Raw genomic sequence first — 18,354 nt, forward strand, 5'->3', positions numbered from 1 at the left:
AAAATTTGCATCAACTGATTCAATTGCTCATAGCTATATCAATGTGTTTTTTTTTTTTTTTTTCCTATAAAAAAAAGTGTTTTTTTTTCCTTGGAATCTGCCTCTACCTTAGTTGTATATTATGGGTTTAGTGTTTTTGTTTGGGGTAAATACACTTTTGGTCCTTATATTTAGGGATCATTTCTATTTTAGTAAATAAAGAGGAGAGATCCCATTGCAAAAGGGATCGAGAAATTAGTAGAAAAACAATACTGTAGCACTAAGAATTGGAGTTGTGCTCAAGTCTAAGAGTCATATAATCAAGAACTACTTTTCTCGGACTTAGTCGATGGGGACTTTGTTTGCATAAAACTTGTTTTTCTTAGTTTTCCTACCATCTTCAATTCATTGTGAGCATTGTATAGTTCATTGAAACCTAGTTTTTAGCCCACTCTCTACAAATTCATTGTGTTGGGCTCTTTGGCCTTTAATCCATTTACGTTTTAGGCCTAGGATCCAAAACTTGTCCTTACAATTGGCGCCATCTATAGGAATACTTGAGCTTTAGTGAGTTCAACGTACAACTGTGGTAGGTTCAGGGCCAAATCGGGAGGAGCCTGTTGGTTCCCAACGTCAAGATCAATTCCTCAACCTTAAGTGAAGGAGGGACTGGGAGGTTAGTGTGCACACCACGCATACTGGTAGGAGTCAATCTCGAGGTGGAAGTCACCTCTCTCATTAAGAGAATACTAGAAGCATTCAACTGGAAATTGACCGCTTGCGGAGAAGGTTGCGCCACGAGTGACGGAGAAGGACTCTTCCAAATTCTGACCCTTCTTCTAATGATGATGGAGATAGTAGCTATAGGCCCAGGTCTAGGACACCTCCCAGTGAGTCTTTTTCACACGATGAGGACTGTTATTATAAGCGGAGGAGTAAGAGTCCATCTCGTAAAGGTCTGGGCAATGATGCTATGAGTAGAGCTTTTAACCAGATTTCTAAATCACCATTTACGCGTAGAATTAAAGGAGGAAAACTTCCTCAACGGTTTACTCAGCCAACATTCACCATGTATAATGGCAAAACGGACCCTGTAGAGCATGTTATGTAACGACCTCATCCCAACTGTGTAGATATTGTCCGTTTTGAGGCCCATATCCCTCACGATTTTGTTCTCCTTCCAAAACACACAGCAATGGGAAAAATGCCTCTACACATTAAAGGAAGGTCACTCCTTATAAGCACATCAACATGTGCTTCCCTAGGCGATGTGGGATTCCATGGATTGCAAGACCCCTTTTTGGGTCACCACATGTTAGCCACTTTAACCAAAGAATGACTATTCACTCCAAGAATGAAACCTTGATGTGTAAGTTGTTTCCATCCAATTTAGGGTCTGTGGCAATGAGATGGTTCGATGGTCTGAAAGAAGAATCTATTAGCTTCTTTAAGGAGCTTACTAGAATATTTGGGGCTCGTTTTGTGACTTGCAGTAGGGTTCCTTGGCCCTTTGATTCCTTGCTGTCCATGACCATGTGAGAGGGGAAGACCCTGAAAACGTACTTTGATAGATACTGGGAGATGTTCAACGAAGTAGATAGGAACTTTGATGACGTGGCTATAAGGACTTTCAAGGTTGGCTTACCCGCTGAGCATGATTTGAGAAAGTCTTTGACCAGGAAATGAGTTAGGAGTATGCGTCAGCTCATGGACCATATTGACGAGTATAAGTGGGTCGAGGAGGACCAATAACAGGGAAAGGGGAAAGACAAAGTGGTCCTTCAGGATAGAAGGGATTTCAGGTCGAATAGGTACAATAATAATAGACATTAGAGAAATTTTACTAAGCATTCTGGATCTACTACTACTCAGGTAGTCAATACTGTGTTCCGAAAGCCAATACACCAAGTCTTGGAAAAAATCAAGAATGAGCCATACTTTAAATGGCCAAACAAGATTGGAGGAGACCTTGTGAAGCACAACCAAAGTTTTCACTGCCAATAACACCAGGAGTGGGGGCACACTACTGAAGATTGCAGGATGTGTGGAGTCATTTGGAACAATTGGTTAAAATTGGAAAGTTAAAGCAATTCCTATGTCAGCGTAATGGACAAGGTAGTCAGGCGGGGTCAAGAGTTCAGAGAGATGCTTCTACAAGACCACCTTTAAATACAATTAATGTCATTCTTGCTGCTTCAGGAAGGACTAGTTCTCTACCATCTAGGGTAATGTCTGTAGCTTGGCCATTTACAGAAGACTTGCCCCCTGATCCGAAGAGGAGTAGAGTGGAGGTCCAACTAGCTTTAAGCTTTTCCAATGAGGACAAAATTGGAACCTTGCAGCCACACGATGATGCCCTAGTAGTTATCCTTAGGATAGAAGGTGTGACATGAAGAGGGTACTAGTAAATCAAGGTAGTGGGGCAAAGATCATGTACCCTGACCTATTTAGAGGGCTGAAGCTGAGGCCCGAGGACCTAATCTGCTATGACTCTCCTCTGATAGGATTTGATGGGAAGATTGTCTTTCCGAAGGGCCAAATTAAACTGCTTGTTCAGGTAGGGTTAGAAGTCATAGAAGTGAACTTCATCATGGTAGATGCCTACTCCCCCTATACTGCTATTGTGGCTCGACCTTGGCTTCCTGCCATGAGGGTCGTGTCTTCCACCCTGCACTTGAAAGTGAAGTATCCATTAGGGGATGGGGTCGAGGAGCTTGTTGGAAGCTAGTCTATGGCTAAGCAGTGCTTGATGGTTGCAATCAAACATCAGGCTAGAGGTGAGTCCTTTACTCCTACTAGGCAAGACTTATAGCAATCAACAATGCCAATGATATCCACGCATATGGTGATAGAAGGGGCAGAGTGTGAGGAATTAGAAAAAGTTTATTGTTGGTAATGATATGGAGAAATTTTTCCAAGTCGGAGTCTAGCTGCCTCCTTTAGAGAAGGAAAAGTTGATATTTCTTAGGGAAAATATTGATATATATGTGTGGGATGCTTATGAAGCTCTTGAGGTGGTCCCAAATTTCATTTGCCATCATCTAAACGCCAATCCATCTGTTGTCCCCAAAAAGCAACCACTTCGGTATTCATCTAAAGAGAATTCTGAGGCCGTCAAGGAAGAAGTAGTCAAGCTTAAGCAAGTCGGGGCCATTAAAGAGGTGTTTTATCTTTAATGGTTAGCCAATATAGTGGTGGTGAAGAAAAAGAATGGGAAATGGCGAGTATGTGTAGACTTCACAAATTTGAACAAAGCCTACCCGAAGGACCCTTTCCCCATGCCTTAAATAGATCAATTAGTGGATGCAACTGTAGGCCATTCTCAGATAAGCTTTTTAGATGCATTTTAAGGATATCATCAGATACCATTAGCTCTGGATGATCAGGAGAAGACTATTTTTGTTACACCCACTAGGAATTACCCCTATAAAGTGATGCCCTTTGGATTGAAAAATGCAGGGGCTACATATCAGAGGATGATGACTAGGATATTTGAACCTCAATTGGGCAAGAATATTGAGGTCTACATTAACGATATGGTGGTAAAGAGTAAGGTAGAGTCCGAGCACATGAATGACCTCGGGAATATTTTTGAGATACTAAGGAAACACAAATTGTGCCTTAATGCTTCTAAGTGTACTTTTGGCATTGGCTTGGGCAAGTTTTTGGGTTTTATGGTCACTCACCGTGGAATTGAGGTCGACCCTAATCAAATTAGAGCAATTAACAATTTACAACCTCCTTGAAATCCCAAAGAAGTCTAGAAGTTGACAGGAATGGCTGTTACTTTGAATTGATTCATTTCTCAGTCAGCAGATAAGTATAGGCTCTTCTTCCAGTTGTTGCATAAGTAGAAGGGATTTGAGTGGACCGAGGAATGTGCCTCGGCCTTCTAGCAATTGAAGGAATATCTTTCTCGACCACCTATTATGTCCTGACCAGAGGAGGACGAAGTTTTATTTGCTTACATCACTGTAACACCTCATACAGTGAGCCTGGTACAGATACAGGTTAATGATGTGGTACAAAAACTGGTTTATTATGTAAGCAAATCATTATACGAAACAGAGGTGCATTATCTACCATTGGAGAAGCCCATCTTGGCCATGGTACATGCCACCCGAAAGCTCTCTCATTACTTTCAGGCTCACACCATCGTAGTCCTAACCCAACTACCACTTCAATCATTACTTCGGAAATTTAACTATACAGGGAGGATTGCAAAATGGAGGACGATCCTAGGAGCTTTTGTATCAAGTATATGCCTCGTACTTCCATTAAGGACCAGGTCCTTACAGATTTGGTGGCCGAGTTCATTGAGTCTCCAATGGAAGAAGATAAAGGGAAGCAGTTAAAGGGAAGCAGTGCATGGATGAAAAATCAATTGATGTGGTTTCCCTGCAGGAGCCTTTACTTTGGAGGGTATATGTTGATGATACAACAAACCAAATGGGATCTATAGTGGGGCTAGTTGTACTATCTCCTAAAAGGATCTTCATTGAGAAATCCTTAAGGTTAAGCTTCTAGGCCACGAACAATGAAGCTGAGTATGAGGCTCTGTTGGTGGGAATGGCTATGGTTCAGAAAATGGGAGGAAAAATAGTGGAGGTATTTTCAGATTCAAGATTGGTCGTAGGCTAAAGGGAGAATTAAAAGCCAGAAATTCGAGAATGCAAGAGTACCTGAACTAGGCTAGGCACTTGCAATAAGGATTTGACCCTTTTTCCTTATAGCAAATCCCTAGAAGCAGAAATATGCATGCTGACTCCCTTGCAACTCTTGCAACCTTCTCGGGGCAGGGTTTATCTCGGGTTATCCTAGTTGAGGATCTGTGTAAGCCTACCAAAATAAGAGGGAGAAGGTCTAGATTCATCAAATTAGGGATCTAGTTGGATGGATTCTATTGTTTTATTCCTTAAGAGTGACATCTTGCCTAAGAAGAAGGGGGAGGCTAACAAAGTGCGAAGAAAGGTTCCTCGATTTTTGCTGTCCGAGGACCAAATTTTATACAAGCGTTCTTTTTATAGGCCATATTTGTTATGCATCCACCCGGAAGCAGTGGAGCCACTCTTAGAAGAGTCACACAAAGGGATTTGTGGAAGTGATACAAGAGGTAGGTTCTTGTCTCACAGGGCCCTTATTCAGGGATATTGGTGGCCTAATATGTAAAAGGAAGCATAAGAATACATGAAGAAATGTGACCAATATCAAAAATTTGCTCCGAACATTCATCAACCAGGGGGCGTTCTTAATCCTCTGTCTAGTCCCTAGCCTTTTGCTCAGTAGGACTTGGATATTGTAGGGCCCTTCCCCAAAGCTACAGGAAACAGGAGATGGTTTTTGGTCGGCACTGATTACTTTACCAAGTGGGTTGAAGCTGAGTCACTGGCAAATATTAGGGATGTGGATGCCAAGAGGTTCGTGTGGAAGAACATTGTCACTCAGTTTGGGATTCCTCACACCCTCATCTCAGACAACGGACTTCAATTTGATAGCAAGGCTTTCAAAATGTACTGTTGCGAATTGAGTATCAAGAATAGGTATTCTACTCCAACTTGCCCACAAGGGAATGGATAGGCCGAGACTGTCAATAAGGTCATAGTAAATGGACTCAAAAAAAGGTTGGATGATGGAAAGTGTAAATAGGTAGAAGAGCTACCGCATGTCCTATGGACATATCAGACTACTCCTCGTAGGTCAACAGAGGAGACACCCTTCTTAATGATTTATGGGGCCAAGGTTGTGATTCCTCTGGAAACTAGATTCCCAACACTGAGGACAAGCTTATTCGCTCCAGATAGCAATGACAGCTTACTAAAAAGGAGCTTAGATTTGGTTGAAGAGCGGAGAGAAAATGCCATGGTTTAGTTAGCGTACTATCAGTAGAAGCTCAAGTAAGAGTACGACTCAAGTGTGAGGTTAAGACCCTTGGCCCCTGGGGACTTGGTATTAAGAAAGGCTGTAGGTACTGCAAAAAATCCAGCATGGGGAAAGTTATGGCCCAATTGGGAAGGGCCATACCGCATCACCTCAGTGGCTGGTACAGGTGCATATTTCCTAGAAGACCTAGATGAGAATGTTGTACCACGCTTCTAAAATGTAAATAACCTGTGAATGTACTATTATTAATGAAAAGAAGTTATGCCATGTTTTTTATTTGTGACATTATGTGTTGTGTTTATTATTTGTTTAAGTATCAAACAGAACCTTGGTCATGTCTGATTCCTCCGACCACATACCTTGGGTAAATTGGTATTCCTTATTATTTGTTTAACTATCAAACAAAACTTTGGTCATGTCTGGATCCTTAGACCACATACCTTGGGTAAATTAATACTCCTTATTACTTGTTTAAGTATTAAACAAAATTATGGTCATGTCTGATTCCTCGGACCCTATACTTAAGGTAAATTAATACTCTCTAATTAATCATTCAAATGTTAAACAAAATCTTGGCCATATTGGGTTCCTCGGACCATATGCCTTGGGTAAATTAACATTATTCATTAGCTCTTTAAGTGTTAAACAGAACCATAGTCATGATTGATTCTTCGGACCATATGCTGTGGGTAAATTAACATCTATCACTGTTGAGATATTCTGTTAAATGGATGAGCAGGGGAAACTGTAAGCAAGTGCATGGTCTACCATTGTCCAAGTTTAAAAGGAAAGGCCTAAAGCACCTATTGTCAGGTTAATAACTTAGTCCAAGCATATGAAGGTATGCCTTTTAAGTTAAAATCATTTTTATTGAAGATTAAAGATTTGGAAAGCCTAGCTTGATTTGTGGTTGATTATGTAAATTAAGGCAGTTATACCTTCACTTGAACAAATGATTGTTAAAGTTAAGGATAAATGCATATTTTAAGTCAGATGCAGTTATATACCACTCTTATATCAATTAAGCATAAAATAAAGCATAGGTTATGTTAGAATTTGCAGAAGTACCACAAATGTAATAGAAACTTATAACTGTCATTAAATTAAGCCTTGAAAAGCAAAACAATTACAAGCTATGAAGACCTAAATTATGGTTACAAAAAGCTGATAGATTCTAGCCTAAGCTCTAGTTGATCTTCAATGAAGGGTTTTCCTTCCCTGTGGCCTTGGTGGACTTGATAGTTTTAGCAATAGTAGAGGTTGGACCTTTGCCCTTTGGGTCCTCCTTGGCAGGCATGGGAAGGGTAGCAAGAACAATCTCTAGGTGCTGAGGAGTTTCTCTACCCTTAGAAGGGTCCTTGGGCGCAGCTAGGGGCTCAATGGTTTTAGGAAACCTCTCCCTTGAATGTGTCTTTTTTTCTTTTTTAGTGGCCTTGTCTTGTTCTGCTTCCTTAAGAGGACTGGTGGAGGAAGGAAGGATCTTAGCATGGCTGCCCTTGTCTTCATCTACCTTCTTGGAAACAGTGGTGGCTTGGGGGCCTGAAGAGCTTAGAGTGCCAGATGCACGAATTGCAGGGGGATAGTAGACATTCTCTGCTCTCCTAAAGGCAGAGGAGGCCTCAACCCCAGCCTGGTTGAGGGCTTTGTTCCACACTTGGAGGCAATATATCCTACACACCTCCGAGACCTCAGCCCTGTGCGTTTCTTCGGTCTCTGCTTCCGCCACATTGTAGCCATCCTACTCAGCTTGGCCTTCTCAGCCTCTTCAAGTTTCTTCTTCAAGCCTGCAATCTATTCTTTGGCTGTAGATAGTTGGTCTTTGGCTTAGCGAAGCTGCTTATATTGGCTCTTCACCTGCCTCTCAGCTCTTTGTAGGGCAACCTCGGCGCTTTTCTTGTATCTATCAGCCTCATTCAGCTTTGTGGTTAGTTCTTGAATCTTCTTTTTTGCCACGTTGAAAGCATCCACAGCTATGATGCGCCTCCCTTCCTCTTCCTTCATCTGCCTATGGGAGAAGTTTACCATCTCCTCGACCCTGTATGTGGCTTGGATAGCCTGCCAAGGAAAGAAGTATAATGGTTAAAAAAAAAAAAAGTTGTAATTTTAAACGTAAGAAAACAGGTTAAAGGACTTACCAATGCAAGATCCCTTTTCAAGCTGAGGAACACTTCATACTTCCTCATTGACCTAAGGTCAACCATATCAACAGGCAATAACAAAGCCTATTCCACGGCGTTGGCCACGTATCCAGCCTTGCCCTGTTGGAAGTCCCTAATGGAGGCATCGCTAGGTAGAGGAACTCCATCCAGCACTATGGAGGGGTTCCAAGCTAGGGCTTCAATTTGGTGGTCATCCCTCCTGTCTGTGATAGCTCCCTCACTAGAGGATCTTGTTTGCGTGACCCTTGTGTGTTTGCCCCCTTCTGGGGTTTGGCTTCCTTGGATGGAAGATTTCTCCTCTCCTCCGCCACCTCCTTTCTCTTTTGGTCTTGTTTTCTCTTTTTATTAGCAAGGTTAGGCTGGGAAACCTGAGTAGAAGGAAGAGTAGGGAATTTGGCTTGGACTGCCTTCTCAACACGTTGCCTCCGGCATGGGACTCCAGCAAGTCAAGAAGGCTTGTTCTCATCTTGCATTGCAGCACCATGGCATTTGGAATAGAAGGAGCTTCTTGGAATGGCTTACTTGAACTGGAGGGAGATGGCTGAGGTCAGCAACAGCAAGTTCCGAAGGCAAAAGTTGGTTAAAATCTTGAAATCGTCCTCGGTTCCTGAGATTTCAACTACTTCCTCTTCTTCTTCCTTAACAGTTGCTTGGGAAGGAGTTGCTTCTTCCTTAGCTACACGCAGAAAAGGCAGCTCTACTAGCTATACACCCACTGGAATGGGGCCAGGGACGAGGAAACCAAGGACTGCAATATTAATTTGGTGTAAGCATAGGTTTCTCACCTTAATCACGCACTTAGGTGCCTGATAACTAGACGAGAGTGAGTTGTAGCTAAGGATGAGGTAGGCTGCTCTTAATTGCCTGTCGATGTGGACAAAGATTTCGGCTTTAAGTATCTTTATCAGATTAGGCTCATTGACGAGGTTCAAGTTTGGAATAGAAGCACATTTATCTGCAAATTCACCAAAAAACCAAAAGTGTTGTTAAGAAATGGCGTGGATAAAGTAAAGAGACGATTTACAAATAAAAATAAAGGAAATAAATGCGAAAACATTAGTAATGAAGGGGTTAGTGCTAGTACAATAAACCTAAACTTAAGTACCCCACCTGGTGTACCCTCCCGTGTTGGACAATGAAGTCCATCATGCCATTCCCTTGAGATGATTAAGTAATCCTTGTCTATACCCTTGTTGGACTCAGGGAGACATAATATCAGCCTAGCCTCGAGGACTCTGGCTTTCAGATAATACCTTTGCCCTGTTAGTTTGTGAAGGTTGTAAATCCAGTTAACATCGTGGTGGGATAGGTTTACATTCATTCTCTCATTAAGAGCGTTTACACTACCTAAAATCCTAAACACATTGGGGGCGCACTAGATGGGGGAAAGTCTATGAGTTATTAGATAATCCCTAGTTACTCGGGATTCTCATCCCTCCCTCTATAAAAGCAATCATAGGGATTAGAACTTCTCCCTCCTGCCTCTGGGCATGCCATTCCCCCTGTTTACAGTAACTAATTGAAACCTTATGTGGGATTTGATATTGAGCTTTGAAGCTCTCTATGCCCTTTAGGGAGTCTACTAGGTAAGCAAATCTATCCATGTTTAAGAAAGGATTGAGGGTGAAAGAAAGGCGAAGGGAAGTTAGGGGAGTCGAGGAGGGAAGGGCTCTAAATAAAGACAAGGAGAAGAAAGAATAAGAGAAAATGTTTAAATGACTTACGCAAGGGAAGGAGGTTTCCTCGGACTGGTTCTTGATATTTAAGAGTGCAAAATGTGAAGCGAATGAGGTCATCAAGTAATATATATATTAGAGGGAAAGGCACGCGGGAGGATTCCTACCCAAGTTCCAACAAAATCCTTAGCCGTTGGATCTTCATCGTACCGTAGAATGTGGGGGACATGGAGCCGCATAAATGTAATACCAACGCTTCTTGAATGCCGAAACATCAAGAATGTGCTTTAGGCAATTGAAAAGACACCTGCACAGACAGAGGTAGCGTATGAGAAGAGTTGAATAATTATTGTAATATCAAAATCCTCCTTTTTTCACGAGGAGCAAAAGAGGAGAATTTTGAGGGGCTATTGTGGGGATAATAGGCCCAAAAATGTATATTGGGTCGTGGGCTCTATTCGAGAACATTAAATGGTCCGATGACAGGTAAACATTAGTATGGAAGTGCAAATTAGTGGATGAAGAAAGGGGACTGATCATAAAAGCATCACGAAGGTTGTCCGAGGACAATTGCCTTCTTGGCTTAATGGTGCAGAGGTCAAAAGGGTTGACATGCCATCAAGAGTGACATTGCAGGCAGTTCTACTGATGAGGATAGGCATTGGGAAGGAATAAGATAAGGGGAAGGTAAGAAATATATAAGGGAAAGTTGCTACCACCGCATTAAATGCTCTGTAGCTAACTCTCTGGCTACATTAATATGGAGGTGATGCCTAAACAGAGATGTTCAGCTTTACAGCTACCCCCAAAAGTTTCAGGAATGTGTTAATGGTATAGGAGTAAAAGCTAGCCATTTGATCTACACGTAGAGGGCTAAGATGGAGTAAAGGAGGGTAATATAAAAAGGAGAGATCCCATTGCAAAGGGGATCGTAAAATTAGTAGAAAAACAATACTGTAGCACTAAGAATTGAAGTTGTGCTCAAGTCTAAGAGTAATGTAATCAAGAACTACTTTCCTTGGACTTAGCCGAGGAGGACTTTCTTTGCATAAAACTTGCTTTTCATGGTTTTCCTACCATCTTCAATTCATTGTGAGCATTGTATAGTTCATTGAAGCCTAGTTTTTAGGCCACTCTTTACAAATTCATTGTGTTGGGCTCTTTGGGCTTTAATCCATTTACCTTTTGGGCCTAAGATCCAAAACTTGCCCTTACAAATTTAAATATAGATTTAATAATTTATATGGATTTAAATCAATAATACATATATCAATAGTAACCCTAAAATAGATAAATACCAAAATATTTCGTTCCAATGAACAAATCGAAACAAGTCCAAAACAGTATTTAGAATATTGATATTAACTACTCAATTGAAGGCTCTCCAAAATGTTAATCTCCTCCACAAGTACTATTAAGGCTCAAGGTGGTGTGACCATGTGAGACATGGTAGCTAGTTGTTCATAGTCCCTATTTGCAATTGGAGTAAGCGCATGAGAAGTCTAAAAGACTCACAAACGATCTTGGAAAAAGGCCCAAGTATTGCCAATGATGTTAGATCATATTCGGCATAATAGTTTATGTCTACCATATATAGACCTACTAGCTACATTTTATATTGAATAATAATAATAATAAAAGTGTGGTTTTATAATATAGTTATACCAAAACTCATAAACTTAACCTTTTGCCAAACATTAACTTCTAACCAAGACTTTGAATGGTGATTTAGAGAAATCCTCTATGACTTGCTAGAACTTTATAATTGATAAAAATATAGCGTTTGGCTCTATTTGTTTCAATGGAAAACCTTTTGTAGAGATTCTTTTATGCTTATTTCAAAGTTTGGAAGCATTAGAAAAAACAAGTCAATGAAAAGCTATTTTTGCAATTAAAAATCTTATTAAAGCATAAACAGAGTTTGGCTACAAATTTGGTTGTAGCCTAAAACTACAACTTTCTTTAAAAAAAATAACATTGCTACTATAAGGACAGAACTTGAATTGGACCCAATATAAGATTGGGTTTAGCCTAATAAGTCCAAACAATGAATTTGTAAAGCGTAGGTGAAAGAACTAGTTCTATTCAATAAGGAAAACAATAACAGTTGTTGATTTAAGAGCATCAAACACAATTAAGATAAGAAAAACTGTCCTCGGCACAGCCTGAGGAGCTATATTATAATGTCTTATTGATGAACAAGGACACAAGAGTTTAAAGGATTATTACAAAGATTTCTTAGTTTTTCCGATCTCTCTCCTTTAGGGCACCTTTCTATGCTATATACTATAATCTTGGTATTATCTTTACCATACACATATAGGTTAGATTCTAGGAACTCCTTCTTGTCCCATTCAACAACTCCCAAAACCTTCAACTAGTAGCTGTAAGGCTACTTAACCACTATTTAGGTATCATCTCCACATTAATGTGGCCAGAGAGTTAGTTGGGAGGCATTTAATGTGGATGGAGCAGCTTTTGAAGATATTTGTTGCCTCCTTTTACTCATCCCTTATCCAATGTCCGACTTCTAGTTGTGATACAACCTTGAAGAATGTCCAGGATGATAAGACATTCTTACTGACCTTAGATCTCCATTTTCGAGATGACTTTTCTCTTCGGACATATTTTGGACTATCATACACAATCCTTATTTCTTTTTCTCATACCATTCCCATAATAACATTATTTGACCATCCTTGGATTAGTTAATATCCTCGGATTGGACTATAGGCCCAATTCGTACAGTTTTAATATCACTTTCTGGCTAACTAGCCCCTACAGCTATATATTTTGAAAATCTAACTGTTGGATTGCATGTTCTTTACTCTCTTAATACACATGCTAAATTTTGTACCAATCAGATGTTATTTACAGTATGATCCATAAACTTGTTTTTTATGTATAATTTTAGATTACAAAAACTTGCAATTTAAACAATTGATTGATGATATAGCTAATGATCTTGGATCTTCTAAAAGTTTTGCAAGTATTAAGGATATAAGAAGAAAATGTAATTCAGTGGTGGATTTGTCAAAATTCACATTCAATAAAAAGATATTGAGTGAATTTGTAGCTTTAGGCTATAACTAAGTTTGTAGTCAAATTTTGTCCTTAAAATATAACTTACTTTTAAAAATTGTTTTCTATTAAAATTTTCTAAAAAAAACAATCATATCTCATTTTTAAGCCACTACCAAACATAACACTGTGAAAGTTTTCCAAAAAATTATTTTATAAAAATAACTATTTAAAAAAAAAATATATATATATATATATATTAAAGTCAAAACAAACGGAAGATCAGGAATTAACCTGAGATTTATTACTTTCTCCCCTGGTCATAAGTTTGCTAGAAATACATAATTTGTTTAGAGAGTTACTTTTCACTTTATCTTCGATCCCTGTTGTCTTAAACCCAAGTTCTATTAGCTACCAAAATTGATGTCTCTTGAGATGAGATAGACAAAATCTATAGTGGGTTTTGAATTTATCAACGTGTCCATGAGATGAGATTTACTGTTTGGATAAAATTGTGATGGAGTGACTTTGTACAAATTATTGATCTTTGTCAGAACATTCATAGTAAAATACGCATACCAAAAGATTCTTAAGATCGTAAATAAACTAAGCAGATTTTTTTTTTTTTTTTTTGGCATTTAGCATTTTTTTTGAAATATTTTAGTTAGTTGTTATGTTTGCGAAACTATGTAGCAAACTAGTATTGCGAGACTCTAAAGCTCGAGTTCAAAGATGGAACTCAAGTTTCTACGACTTGAGTTGCATGTGATGGCAATCTAATATGGAAAAAAATCCACGTAAAAATTGAGTATTTAAAACTTGATTTCTTGTGTTCACCTGGTCCGTTCTTCTTGGTTCTTCTTCTGTGGGTTCCTTTCTTCTTCGTGCTTAGGTTCTTCTTTGTGTTCTTTTGCGGGTTCTTTTCTTCTTCATGTTCTTTCTATTCCCATAGGTTCTTCTATTCTTCTCTTTCTCCATGGGTTCTTCTCTTCGTCTTCTTTTGTTCTTCAATTTCTTCAGATCTTCTTTTTCCTTCTTTTTCTTCTAAGGAACTTGAGTCTTAAAAAAGACTCAAATTCCACGTGGCAAAAAAATCTCCATGTTAGCAATCAGAACTCGAGGCTTTGAGGCTCAATCTCTTCACTGAACTCAAGCCTCAAAGCCTCGAGATATTACTCTCCTCAATGCTTTCTAAGGCATTCTAACTAACAACGTAGTGTGACAAACTCATACTATTCTACAAATTACCCCCAGCCAAGCATACCAAACGTGTTTTTCAAATAAAAACAACTATTTATTGTACAAAATAGGAGTTATTCATTTTTTTAGGGGGTATATGAGTTATTCTAAATACTATAAACTACGCTTGAACTTATATAGTACGCATGAAAATATATTTCCTTTTTTTGGCCTAAGAACCAAAGTTCCACTTCTAAACTATGATGGAAATCTTGTGGCAAACAAAACTTGACAATATGGCATTCATGCCCCATATCAATGAGTTGAAATGTACCTTTAGGCTTCCATATACCCATGGCCATGAGCCAAGAGACCATCATCCTATATAACTAGGGATGACCAAACCCATAAGAGCAACCACATTAGTGGTTGTAAAAATGTGTAAAATGCAAAAAGTGCTCAATTTTGCACATTTTAACCCAAAAAACATCCACATCAGTCTTTGTAAAAATGTGCAAATATTCACCATGGCCTTGCAAATGAATAGTAACCGCACATATATGCACGGTTACTGTTCATGTGTAAATGATTTTTTTATTCTTTTTTTTTCTCTCTCCTCTATCAAACTACTTCTCTTCCCTAACGTTTACAACAACCCAGCGTAGCATAATAAAAAGGAAGAAGAAAATAACCACCCAACCACCAAACCCAGTGCTACCACCAAACACCACAACCTAGCATAGAAAATTAACCCAAAATCAACATAAAATTAACCCAAAATCAATGGAAAAGCAATTAGAAAATCCAACTCAAAATCAAGACAAGCCCACTGGAAAATCCAACTCAAAATCAATCAAAACTCATCGAAAAACCCAACCCAAAATGCCTAATTTGCTGCCACTACTGCCACCCGATTTGCTATAGTTGGGTCTTCCATTGCTACCACTGGATCTTCCATTGCTGTCGTTGGTTGGGGGTGGGAGGCGGAGGATCGTCGGTTGGGGGTGGGAGGCGAAGGGTCGATGGTGGAGGAGAGAGGGAGGGGCGATGGAAAGAGGGAGGGCGAAAGCGAGAGGGAGGCTAAATCGGCGGAGGGTTAAGGCGACGGCGGCGAGCTGCGAGGGAGAGTGTGAGGGAAAGAGAGGAACGAATGAGAGAGCTGAAAAGGTAAAATAGATTCTGAGGGAAAGAGAGAATGGGTATTAATAAATAATAATAATAATAATAAAACAATAAATAATATTATTTAATTACAATAGATTTGTAAAATAGATAAACTAATGTGGGTGTTTTGGAAATGTGATAGTATAAAATAGAAAAAGTAGGTTTTTAGTGTAAAATAGACAGAAATTTTTAGACGGACTGATGTGGTTGCTCTATGGTAGTGGAGTGGGTATCCAATCCGACCCAACTTGGTTGGTGTGGGTACTATCCAACCTGTTTGAATATTTAGGTATTAGGTACGAGTATTGTTTCTCGCCAAAAACTATAGATTGTAACTTGTAACCCATAGACCTACCAAATAGTTTTACAATAATACCTACCATGGTTCCGCAAGTTTGGTCTCGAGGTTTGGAGACAACTGAAAAATGAAATCTCCTTCATAAGCATCATTTTGGTTAGCTTCCATAGTGCTTCCATGACAAAACTATTATTGAACAATAGCCTTTTCAACTATTAATGTATGTTTGGCAAAAATTATTTTTGCCAACTTATTTTACTATTTAACTTATTTTTGCTACTATTCATGGGTTACATTATACTTTTTGATACTATTCATGAGTCTCACTGTACTATTTCAGCTAATTTTTACATTTATTTACAGTACTTTCAACAAAAAATTTTCAATTTTAGCAAAATAAGCGGATCTTAAACAAACTCTTAATATGTCAATTGGAGTAGTTCTTTTACTTGCATAAAATTTTTTAGAAAAATTACATTTAAAACCTTATAGTTTATGTATATTTACAAATTAAAATTTTATTGCTTTTATAATTTACCAATTAAACACTAATCTTTTACTTTTACGTCCTTATTCAATAATAAAAATCTTTATTTATTAAATTAATTAGATCCCACACAATCTTATTTTGTTGTTGTAAACACAAAAGCAAAAATAAATAAACATGCAACTCTAGCCCTATACCTAGGCCTTATCGATCCAATGTGAATAAAGTTTTTTTTTTTTTTTTTGGTTGCGTTTTTGTTTTCACTTCTGAAGTACTTGAAGAGAAATAATCTTCTTTATTACATTCCTTGGAACTATGTAATCTTTATCAAAACTGTGATTTAATTCTACATACGATGTCAAGGTTTTTTTTTTTTTTGGGTTGCGGATTCCATGTGATTGTGGGTGGTGGTGGAGTTGAGTTGATTCCATGTGATTTGGGTTGTATAAACGGAGTTGATTCATCTCTTCATTTTTTTTTTTTGAGAGTTTTGTGTTGATTTTGGGGATTTTTTTTTTTTTAAAGTAGTATTGGGTGGCGGCCGGTGAATTGTTGTTGGTGGTGGTGGGTTGTACCTGTAATTGTGGGTGGTGGTGGCGGGCTATGCTTGTATATAGTGGTGGGGTTGGCCTTTTTTTTTTTTTTTTTTTATGTGTTGTGGATTTTGTGTGATTGTGGGTGGTGGTGGAGTTGGGTTGATTCCATGTGATTTGGGTTGTATAAACAGTGTTGATTCATCATTTCATTTTTTTTTTTTTAAAGAGTTTTGTGTTGATTTTGGGGAGTTTTTTTGGAAGTAGTATTGGGTGGTGATGCTGGGTTGTACCTGTGTGTGGTGGTGGGTTTGTTACAGTTCTATGCTTGTGTTTGTGTATGGTGGTGAGTTTTTATTTTGTATTTTTTTTTTATATTGATGGTTTTTTTAAATATTATTTTAATGTATAGAATAGAAAAATATAAGATGTGATAAATGGTGAATTGTAAAATAGTGTGTTAAAATAATAAAATATGTTTTTTGATGTGTCAAAATGACATATTTATAAAACACCTGATGGGAATGCTCTAACATTCTTATATCCCATTAATTACTATTTGAGATGTGAGACAAAATGTAACTTTAAACAAATAAATTTATTTTAGGCGAAAACATTATTTTGTTCTCTACATTTTGATAGCAATCAATTTGGTCTCTATTATTTTCCACTGGCAATCAAATTAGTTTCTACCGTTAGTGCACAGTTAGCATACATGTGACTAAAAATAAAAAATTAAAAAAATCCATATCAGACAAAAATAAAAAATAAAATAAAAAATTTGAAAACCAAACCGATAGCTCCAAATCAAAATTAAAAATTCCCAGCTTTTCTTGCAATTTCTTAGTGACCAAACACAACTTAAAACACAAAAATCAAACTAAACAATCACCCTTCACAAACTAAAAGATCCTTCAATAGCTCCAAATCAAAATTATCTCCACTATGAACCCAACCACCGTAATACAACCATAAAAAATCAACCTAAAATAAGATCGTACTAGATCAGATCTGTGAGCTTGGCATCGCTATTGGATCGGCAGCGTGTGAGGTGGAGATCTTCTGGTGGACTTGTGATGGCGCATGTGTAGGCTAGGTTTTCACCGAAGGGCCATGGTAAACAAGTTGCAACCTGCACACTCAAGACAACTATCATCAAATACTAAGCACTCAAACCTTCCACGGTCCCACAACAAAACCACATCAATTTTCATTTGCATGTGGCTTCCTATTGTCCAGGTCATAGATTGAGTTTTTGCTTGAAATCAAATTGAAGAATTGGTTGAAACAGGTTTCAAGCATGTGGCTTCTGATGGGCTCCTGTGAGTTTGGTATGAACTGTGTTGTGGGTTATTGATTTGGTGAACGATGTAGTGGGTCAAAATTGACTTGTTCTTCTCCGGTTATTTTTTGAGGTTTGATTTATGTGTTTGGTTGCTAAGAAAGTGCAAGAACAGTTGGGATTTTTTTTTTTTTTTTTTTTTAATTCAACCTTTTTTTTATGTGAATTTTTTTTTAAAATATTTATGACATGGCATTTAAATATTTTTATTATTATTTTATCTACCACATGTGTGCGAGTGCACATCATTTGCCACATAAGCATTTATTGTTAGTAGTTAACGGTAGGGACTAAATTGGTTACAAGTTGAAAATAATAGGGATCAAATTGACTGCTTCTAAAATCTAGGGACCAAATTGACTGTGATCACAAATTGTAAGGATCAAAATAGTGTTTTCATTTTTTTTTTTAATATTATTTTTAAAAAAAACATAGATTATTTTTGAAAAGGTGAAAAAAAAAAAAAAAGTGGATTAAACAAATACGCTAACAAAAAGCAAGGAATGCCAATCTCAAATTTCAATTCTCAAAACTCAACCTGAATTTTCATGCTGATAATGTATACTCATTATGATCATAAATTATAATACACCGCATAAAATACTAACATCATTATGTGTCGGGTTATCAAAAAAA

Source organism: Quercus robur, chromosome 4 (genome assembly GCF_932294415.1).
Source record: "Quercus robur chromosome 4, dhQueRobu3.1, whole genome shotgun sequence".
Taxonomy (NCBI): Eukaryota; Viridiplantae; Streptophyta; class Magnoliopsida; order Fagales; family Fagaceae; genus Quercus; species Quercus robur.